This window comes from Nicotiana tomentosiformis, chromosome 1 (genome assembly GCF_000390325.3).
Source record: "Nicotiana tomentosiformis chromosome 1, ASM39032v3, whole genome shotgun sequence".
In the NCBI taxonomy this organism is placed as follows: domain Eukaryota; kingdom Viridiplantae; phylum Streptophyta; class Magnoliopsida; order Solanales; family Solanaceae; genus Nicotiana; species Nicotiana tomentosiformis.
In genome coordinates, this window is record NC_090812.1 from 123,661,596 (window position 1) to 123,671,385 (window position 9,790).

At 39.6% G+C, this 9,790-nt stretch overlaps 1 long non-coding RNA gene across 1 annotated transcript; it reads left to right on the top strand.

The window, feature by feature from the left end:
• The first annotated feature begins 4,832 nt into the window (after positions 1–4,832).
• Positions 4,833–6,865, top strand: LOC117275807 (uncharacterized). Its single transcript, XR_011412517.1, has 3 exons — positions 4,833–5,697; positions 5,894–5,971; positions 6,673–6,865. It is a non-coding gene; the product is annotated as an uncharacterized lncRNA (long non-coding RNA).
• Positions 6,866–9,790: the final 2,925 nt, after the last annotated feature.

A 9,790-nucleotide genomic window follows, 5' to 3' on the forward strand; every position in this document is an offset into this window, starting at 1 on the left:
AGCTGGAAGAAAAAGGAGAGAAGAGTCGCATAGGCGCGCGTACAAGGACAAAGTCATACAGGCTGCATGATAGAAGGTAGCAAAGTTACGACATTGGAAGGATTCCGAACATAAGTCGTGGTATGAGAAAGAGGCCTAGAGGGGGAATGCCTTGGCCTTTGGATTTATTCACAGAACAATTGCCTAGATGGCAAGGAGAGAATACTAAAGTATTCAGAAGACATAGGTTATGAAAATGATAAGTGCATCAGTCAATATTCGATGACGAATGTTCCGAAGGGGGGAATGATGTTACGCTCCACAGTAATTTATTACGACGATGTTACGCTCTGCAGTAATTTATTACGACGATGTTACACCCTATAGTATTGTACATTGAATTTGTCGTAAGATAATCGACGTAAGTTCGGAAATGAGATTATTTTAAGATTATAAGCATTATGCTATTTGAAACAAGAAATGAGTAGATTCGTGAAGGTGAGAGGGTAAGCAAATCGAAGAAAATAATTTTGGTCGAAGTTTGACATTTTGGGATAAAATATGGCCCGAGCTAAAATATCCAGTATTTATGGACTAATACCATATAAGGTACCACATGACCATGATAGTAAGGTGTACAAAGTGTGTTAAAAGTTGGTAGTATTTTAAGTAATTAGAGATAATCCTTAATTATGTGAATTATTGGATAATGGGATAGAAATATATCGAGACTCTTGAATGGCTAAGGAAATATATCAAGACTTTTGAATGGCAAAACTTTAGATAAAGACTAAGGAAACGTGGCAGCCACATGGAAAATTTATCAAGAGAGCAAGTATTATAATAAAGTTTCAAGTTGCGGACGTGAATTATACCTATGTAGAAGGGATGTCATGAAAGAGATAGAAAATGTGATGCGAGATTATAAAGTAAGTAAGGTAAAGGTAAAGAAGGTACGAGATACTCAAATGCAGAAGGTTGTGGATAGTCCATACTTTAGATAGAAGGCTAAAAGCGCTGGGATTCAGTATCCAGGAATGATAACGGCATCGCCAACGGCATGTCTTCCAGCCTATGGTTTCTAGGTATCGAGAGATCTAGTTAAGAGAGTAAATAAGAGTTAGAGATGATGTGATGTCTCGCTTGATGTTCTAAAATAAAACAAGGAAATCTGCGGTGCAAGCAAGTTGAAGGAAGGTTGCGAGTAGTATAAATAGATACGTATAGGTCGCAAGCTAAAGTATAGTAAAGCGACAAAGTTTTATGACAGGAGTAAGGATGAGAAAGGGCAAGTGAGAAGGTGATGAGAATGGATAAGTCCTCGGGATTAAGCCCACAATAGAGCTAATGGTTTCTCTAAGTTGTAAAGAGTTCAGTATAGCCTAAATGAACTCAAGGGGATCTAAGACTAATAGCATCTAGAAGAAATGGAATGCTGCCCCGGTAGTGGAATGAGGATGTGATTGTGATAGATAAAGGATGACGTTTGGTCTTTCGATTGAGTAATGACTTGAAGAGGATTTCATGAATTGTACGGGATTAAAATACCCATGTAAGGTGAGTCATACTGGGATGCTACAAAATACGGTTATGGAAGTATATTATCGCCCCTAGGTGGATCAATATAATTACTCCAGATGTCCCCTATGAGACGTGAGCCCTAGCGGCAGTGTTACATAAGAGATCAAGTTATCAGTGGTAGATGATGGATCAACATTAAGGCGAATCAACAATAGATGGATAAAAGTTCAACAGTATGAGATGAGATCAAGCCGTCATACTTAAGATGAATAGTAATGAGGAAGCATTAAAGGACTTAGATTTATATATATGGGATAAGCAACGAGAGTAACCTGGAGTTTGGTAGCAGACCTCAGTAATAATGGGGGACTTACTTAGATGTAGTAAAACCATAGACGCCCAGAAGGACAACTTGTCATAATTTTATATATGTGTACAAAATGAGGCCTAGAGATTAGCTAAAAGCTGGAGGAAAAAGGAGAGAAGAGTCGCATAGGCGCACGTACAAGGACAAAGTCATACAGGCTGCATGATAGAAGGTAGCAAAGTTACGAGATTGGAAGGATTCCGACCACAAGTCGTGGTATGAAAAAGAGGCCTAGAGGGGGAATGCCTTGGCCTTTGGATTTATTCACTGAAAAATTGCCTAGATGGCAAGGAGAGAATACTAAAGTATTTGGAAGACATAGGTTATGAAAATGATAAGTGCATCAGTCAACATTCGAGGAAAAATGTTCCAAAGGGGGGAATGATGTTACGCTCCGCAGTAATTTATTACGATGATGTTACGCTCCGCAGTAATTTATTACGACGATGTAACACGCTATAGTATTGTACATTGAATTTATCGTAAGATAATCGACGTAAGTTCGGGAATAAGATTATTTTAAGATTATAAACATTATGCTATTTGAAAGAAGTAATGAGTAAATTCGTGAAGATGAGAGGGTAAGCAAATCGAAGAAAATAATTTTGGTCGAAGTTTGATATTTTGGGATAAAATATGGCCGGAGCTAAAATACCCGGTATTTATGGACTAATACCATACAAGGTACCATATGACCATGATAGTAAGGTGTACAAAGTGTGTTAAAAGTAGGTAGTATTTTAAGTAATTAGAGATAATCCTTAATTATGTGAATTATTGGATAATGGGATAGAAATATATCGAGACTCTTGAATGGCCAAGGAAATATATCAAGACTCTTGATTGGCAAAACCTTGGATAAAGACTAAAGCAACATGGCAGCCACATGGAAAATATATCAAGTGAGCAAGTTTTATAATAAAGTTTCAAGCTGCGGACGTGAATTATACCTATGTAGAAGGGAGGTCATGAAATAGATAGAAAATGTGATGCGAGCTTTTACAGTAAGTAAGGTAAAGGTAAACAACGTACGAGATACTCAAATGCAGAAGGTTGTGGATAGTCCATACTTCAGATAGAAGGCTAAAAACGCTGGGATTCAGTATCCAGGAATGATAGTGGCATCGCCAATGGCATGTATTATAGCCTATGGTTTCTAGGTACCGAGAGATCTAGTTAAGAGAGTAAATAAGAGTTAGAGACGATGTGATGTCTCGCTTGATGTTCTAAAATAACACAAGGAAATCTGCGGTGCATGCAAGTTGAAGGAAGGTTGCGAGTAGTATAAATAGATACGTATAGGTCGCAAGCTAAAGTATAGTAAAGCGACAAAGTTTTATGACAGGAGTAAGGATGAGAAAGGGCAAGTGAGAAGGTGATGAGAATGGATAAGTCCTCGGGATTAAGCCCACAAGAGAGCTAATAGTTTCTCTAAGTTGTAAAGAGTTCAGTATAACCTAAATGAACTCAAGGGGATCTAAGACTAATAGCATCTAGAAGAAATGGAATGCTGCCCCGCTAGTAGAATGAGGATGTGATTGTGATAGATAAAGGATGACGTTTGGTCTTTCGATTGAGTAATGACTTGAAGAGGATTTCATGAATTGTACGGGATTAAAATACCCATGTAAGGTGAGTCATACTAGGATGCTACAAAATACGGTTATAGAAGTATATTATCGCCCCTAGGTGGATCAATATAATTACTCCAGATGTCCCCGATGAGACGTGAGCCCTAGCGGCAGTGTTACATAAGAGATCAATTTATCAGTGGTAGATGATGGATCAACATTAAGGTGAATCAACAATAGATGGATAAAAGTTCAACAGTATGAGATGAGATCAAGCCATCATACTTAAGATGAATAGTAATGAGAAAGCATTAAAGGACTTAGATTTATATATATAGGATAAGCAACGAGAGTAACCTGGAGTTTGGTAGCAGACCTCAGTAACAATGGGGAACTTACTTAGATGTAGTAAAACCATAGACGCCCAGAAGGACAACTTGTCATAATTTTATATATGTTCACAAAATGAGGCCTAGAGATTAGCTAAAAGCTGGAGGAAAAAGGAGAGAAGAGTCGCATAAGCGCACATACAAGGACAAAGTCATACAGGCTGCATGATAGAAGGTAGCAAAGTTACGAGATTGGAAGGATTCCGACCACAAGTCGTGGTATGAGAAAGAGGCCTAGAGGGGGAATGCCTTGGCCTTTGGATTTATTCACTGAAAAATTGCCTAGATGGCAAGGAGAGAATACTAAAGTATTTGGAAGACATAGGTTATGAAAATGATAAGTGCATCAGTCAACATTCGAGGAAAAATGTTTCAAAGGGGGGAATGATGTTACGCTCCGCAGTAATTTATTACGATGATGTTACGCTCCGCAGTAATTTATTACGACGATGTAACACGCTATAGTATTGTACATTGAATTTATCGTAAGATAATCGACGTAAGTTCGGGAATGAGATTATTTTAAGATTATAAGCATTATGCTATTTGAAATAAGTAATGAGTAAATTCGTGAAGGTGAGAGGGTAAGCAAATCAAAGAAAATAATTTTCGTCGAAGTTTGACATTTTGGGATAATATACGGCCCGAGCTAAAATATCCGGTATTTATGGACTAATACCATACAAGGTACCACATGACCATGATAGTAAAGTGTACAAAATGTGTTAAAGTAGGTAGTATTTTAAGTAATTAGAGATAATCCTTAATTATGTGAATTATTGGATAATGGGATAGAAATATATCGAGATTCTTGAATGGCTAAGGAAATATATCAAGACTCTTGAATGGCAAAAATTTGGATAAAGACTAAGGCAACGTGGCAGCCACATGGAAAATATATCAAGTGACTATTGAATCACTTTGGTAAGGTGGCATTTTTAGATTAAACACATCAAGTCATTAGTCATTTGTATTCAAAAAAACTTTTCCAGGTAGTTCCTTAAATGATATGCGTATCTTCCCAATAAGGCTATGCAAGTAACAATACTGCACCACCTAGTCACATGATTTTGGGTGGCTAAAGTCTAACGTTCTTCAAAATATTATAGTTGTTTAAGCTTACGGAGGAAGCTCTCAATTCTAACAATCTCTTTACTTCACTATCCAATATGCTTTGCTTTCTGTAGATGTTGTATGTTAAGAGCTTAGGTTGGAATTCCTTCGTAGCTTTTTACTTTCTTTTGGGTAACAGTTATTAAAAAAATGTTGTGCTGGAGTTATTTTTCTGATGGAGATTGCTTCAGTGACAATCTATATGGGTTTTTGGTGGGAAGTTTTAGTTGGTTGCAAAATATTGATTTCAGGATATATTCTGTGCTTGATTTTACAGGTATATTAAGGCTATCCCTCCTTTCTTTTGGCATTATCTATACGACACGAACGAAACAAGCAAATGCACAATTTTCATAAATAACTCTATTCATAGAAATATTAGGGGTGTCTATATTCTTGATTCCCCATGTAAATTATTATATATCTTCTGTTCATGGGTCTCAGAAAAATACGTATTTGATAAAATTTATCCGACAAGCATATTATTTTTATGACATTCCGAAAAAATATTATTAATGTATTTCTTATGCATTTCATGCATTTATACATATACATTGACCCATGATCAGATGGTATTATATACGCGTATATAGGTATATTATATGTATATGGGATATGGAAAAAGGTTATGGAGTTATATATGCACCACCACCTGATCAGCTGGTATACGTTGATGATTTTCTCACGGTGGCCGAAATGATATGATGGAATGCCCTCAGTGGCTTGGTGATGTTATGAACGCATATACCTATGCGTGGTATGACATTTATACACATATGCATAACATTATAAAAATGAAATGATTCATAGAGCTATGCAAACGTACATATCGAGTCTTTTACTCCATGTTTCTCTCATGTCTATTATTTACTGATTTTCATTCCTTACGTACTCGGTACATTATTTGTACTGACGTCCCTTTTGCCTGGGGACGCTGTGTTTCATGCCCGCAGGTCGAGAGTCCTCCAAATAGGCGATCATCTCAGCAGAATATATTAGTGCACTCCATTTGCTCCGGAGTTGCTTGTTTGGTCAGTATGATTTAGATATGTATGGTTTGGTATGGCGGGGCTCTGTCCCGACCTTTATGACAATTATGTACTCTTAGAGGCTTGTAGACATATGTCGTGTACGTGAAAGATTGTACGGCCTTGTCGGCCTATATTTTTAGTTTATAAATGATTATGTTGGCCTATTAGGCCCGTATGTCACGTGTATATGATAATGTAATAAGAAAGATACGTTACGTCGGTACTCGGTTGAGTAAGGTACCGGGCGCCCGTCGCGGCCCATCGGTTTGGGTCATGACAATATATATATATATATATATATATATATATATATATATATATATACACACACACACACACACACACACGAAGCACCACCTGATCAGTTAGTATATATATATGGGTATGAGGAAAAGTTATGGCGTTATATACGAAGCACCACCTGATCAGTTGGTATACTTTGATGATTTCGCCCACCGAGGCCGAGATGATATGATGGGATGCCCTCAGAGGCTTGATAACGTTATGTACGCATATACCTATGCATGATATGAAATTTATACGCACATGCATGATATTATAAATATTTCAGGATTCACAAAGTTATTTAGGCTTACAGGCGGATTCCTTTACTCCATACTTCTTTTATGTCTTCTATGTACTGATTTTCATGCCTTACATACTCGGTACATTATTCGTACTGATGCCCCTATTTTCTGGAGCCTGCGTTTCATACCCGCAGGTGCAGGTAGACAGGCTGACGGTCCCCCTTCTTAGGATCCTTGTTCAGCGAGAGTTGGTGTGCTCCATTTGATCTGGAGATGCTTTTGGGTTTTTGGTACAATATGTTTGTATACATATATGGGTATGACGGGGCCCAGTCTCATCCTTTATATAGTTGTACACTCTATTAGAGGTCTGTAGACAATCATGTATAATCGGATAGTATGTGGCCTTGTCGGCACGCCCTACCGTATTCCGTATATATATGTACATGTCTTTTTGGGCACGTTTTCTCGCGTATGTTATTCACATAATTCAGTAGTTTACCTCCAGATGTTATGCATGTCCTACACTTATTTCACGTTTTATCTTAGACGTATGCTTAGGGGTGTTCGATAGGTAGGCTCGGGCACTCATCATAGCCCATCGGTTTGGGTCGTGACAACTTAGCCAAATTTTCATCAAGTTTGTACTTAGATAATTTTAGGCAGCAAACTTAAAGAGAACACAATCAAATACGGAAAAATCCCAACCTTTGTGTTAATTCGAAAACTTACAAAGGAAACCCTCACTTTGCTATGAACACAAGTCGTTCACAACCCACTTCGTCTAACCAAGATCACAAGTCGATCTTGCACACTAAGACCTGCCCAATGCCTAGCCTTAGTCCCTTTTGAAATACTTAGAAACCCTCACGTTTCACTCTTGTTTCCCTTACTGAATTTCACACGAAATTCCCCATTCCAATCTGACTAAGTCCAAAGGCGCCTATTTATAGCACATAGGCAGCCTTTTGCACTTGACAGCACATTAACACTTGTTGTCTGCAGCTTTTGCCACTTGGCGGGCTAATGCTAAATATGTTCCTAACTTGTAGTTGACATCCACAACTACATAGGCCATGATCTACACGAAATGATAGTGGATACAAGCATAAAGCAGACATGGGTACAAGTAGTTACAAACAGGTAACCGCCAACTACTTTGGCATATGCACTGCATGTGTGCTTTTGCTGGCCAGCTGCTGCATGCCCAAGGCTGGCATTGTGCCAAGCCTTGGCCCTTTGACATTGCTCCACACCAATGCCTTGACCACAACCTTCGCCTATGACTTTTCTACACACGCCTGATGCCACTACTGCCCGCACATGTCTTGGCTGAGTTTCTGCCTTTTCTATGTCAACCCTTGTTTCACCTTTTCCTTTGCTTGTATTTTGCTTCACATAGCCTTGCATTAGCTATCTAAAGCCTTTGACATCATCCCGCACTTTTTTGCCTTAACTTAGCATGCACTTGGCATTGCCATAACCCAAAGTGCCTGTGCCACTGACTTTGACGCGCATGTCATGCCATGCCACCCTAACTTGCCCACACTACCTTGTCAAGCCTTTGCCAAGCATGTCTTGCCTGCCCCAAGACCTTGGCCAATAATTGCCCATAACAGTCCTCATGACAATGTCTTGTCCATTGTCCGTATGATTGTTTTGCCCGCACATAGGCCAATGGCAAGGCCATCACGCCCAATCTTTGCCACAGTCGCGCCACGTCTGATGTCAAAGATTCAGTCCCCTAACAAACCACCTGCACCCTTTGAAATCGACATCCTCATCGAGCCAACTCAATTTATGATCCTCAAGGGGTTGTTGACATACAATGCCCTTGTTGCTCCATTCACATCTGCTACAATGTCATTTGCCTCCGCCACTTAATCTCGCTTTTCTGCATCCAACACAACATTTATCCTAGCCTGCACCAGACGGTCTTTCTTCAAGTGAAGTCCACCACAAGTAAAGCAGCCTTTGAATTTGCCGCTCCTTTCATTTCCATTGGAAGTCTCCGCCTTACTTTCATTTTTGCCAAGGCCTTCATCTTCAGTAACTTGGCCCTTCCCACTTTTCTTCCATTCACTTGCCTTGTCCTTCCTTGCATCGGACTTTGGATTAGAAGATTCAGCCGGGTCATCACCTAAATTGAAGTCAGCCAACGCATATGCCATTGCAATAGTAGTAGAGAGGCTTTGAACATTCTGCTTTCTTAACTCTAATTGCACCCAGCCCTTCAATCAGCTCATGAAGTAATGCAGCTTGTCTTCCTCTGCCATATTACTCACATTCAGCATCAAGGATGAGAACTCCTTGACATACTCCCTCACCGTGCTACTTTGTTTCAAGCGACGCAGTCCATCTCCTGCAACCCATAACGAGTTGCTTGGAAGGAATTGAGATTTTAATTCTTTCTTCATCATCTCCCAAGTTTCAATCTTGGGCAGTCCAGAACTTTCCACTTCCATAACTCGTGTACACCACCACACCTTTGCATCATTAGTCAAATACATAGGTATGATTATCACCTTTTCCTCATCTGGCACACGAGCAGCCTGGAAATACTGCTCCATATCCCACAAGAAATTTTTTAGTTCTTTGGCCCTTCTTGTACCACTATAAGCCTTTGGCTCCGGAATCCTCACCTTTGTGTAATCATCACTTCTAGGGACAGTGCTTTGTATTGCCCTTCGAGTAGAAGCACTTCCTCACGCAGTTCTTCCTTTTCCTTACGTACCAAGGCCATTTATGCTAGAGTAGTCTCATGCATTGCCGCATAATCTGCCTCCAAACGTGCCATTCTCGCAAGAACAGAAGGATCAGCGCCTATTTCAAGGGTCTGCCCAACAAATGCTTCCAACTGTTCCACCCATTGGCGAAGTTCAGCATTTGTGCCACCAGCCATGTTCTCAAACAGTACCACGAAATCTGCTACTGGCTATCTTGCCACCGCCACGAACCTACTCCACTCTGATAACACCTATCACAGGGCAATTTTTGTCAGCCCAAAGTCATACCCACGCGGCAGTCAAGTTGCGCACTTGACTCAGCCTTCCCAACACTTAGTCAAATTTTCAGCAAGTTTGTACTTAGATAATTTTAGGCAGCAAACGTAAAGAGAACACAATCAAATACGGAAAAATCCTAACCTTTGTATTAATTCGAAAAATACTCACTTTTCTATGAACACAAGTCGTTCACAGCCCATCTCATCTAGTCAAGATCACAAGTCGATCTTGCACACTAAGACCTGCACAATGCCTAGCCTTAGTCCCTTTTGAAACATTAGAAACCC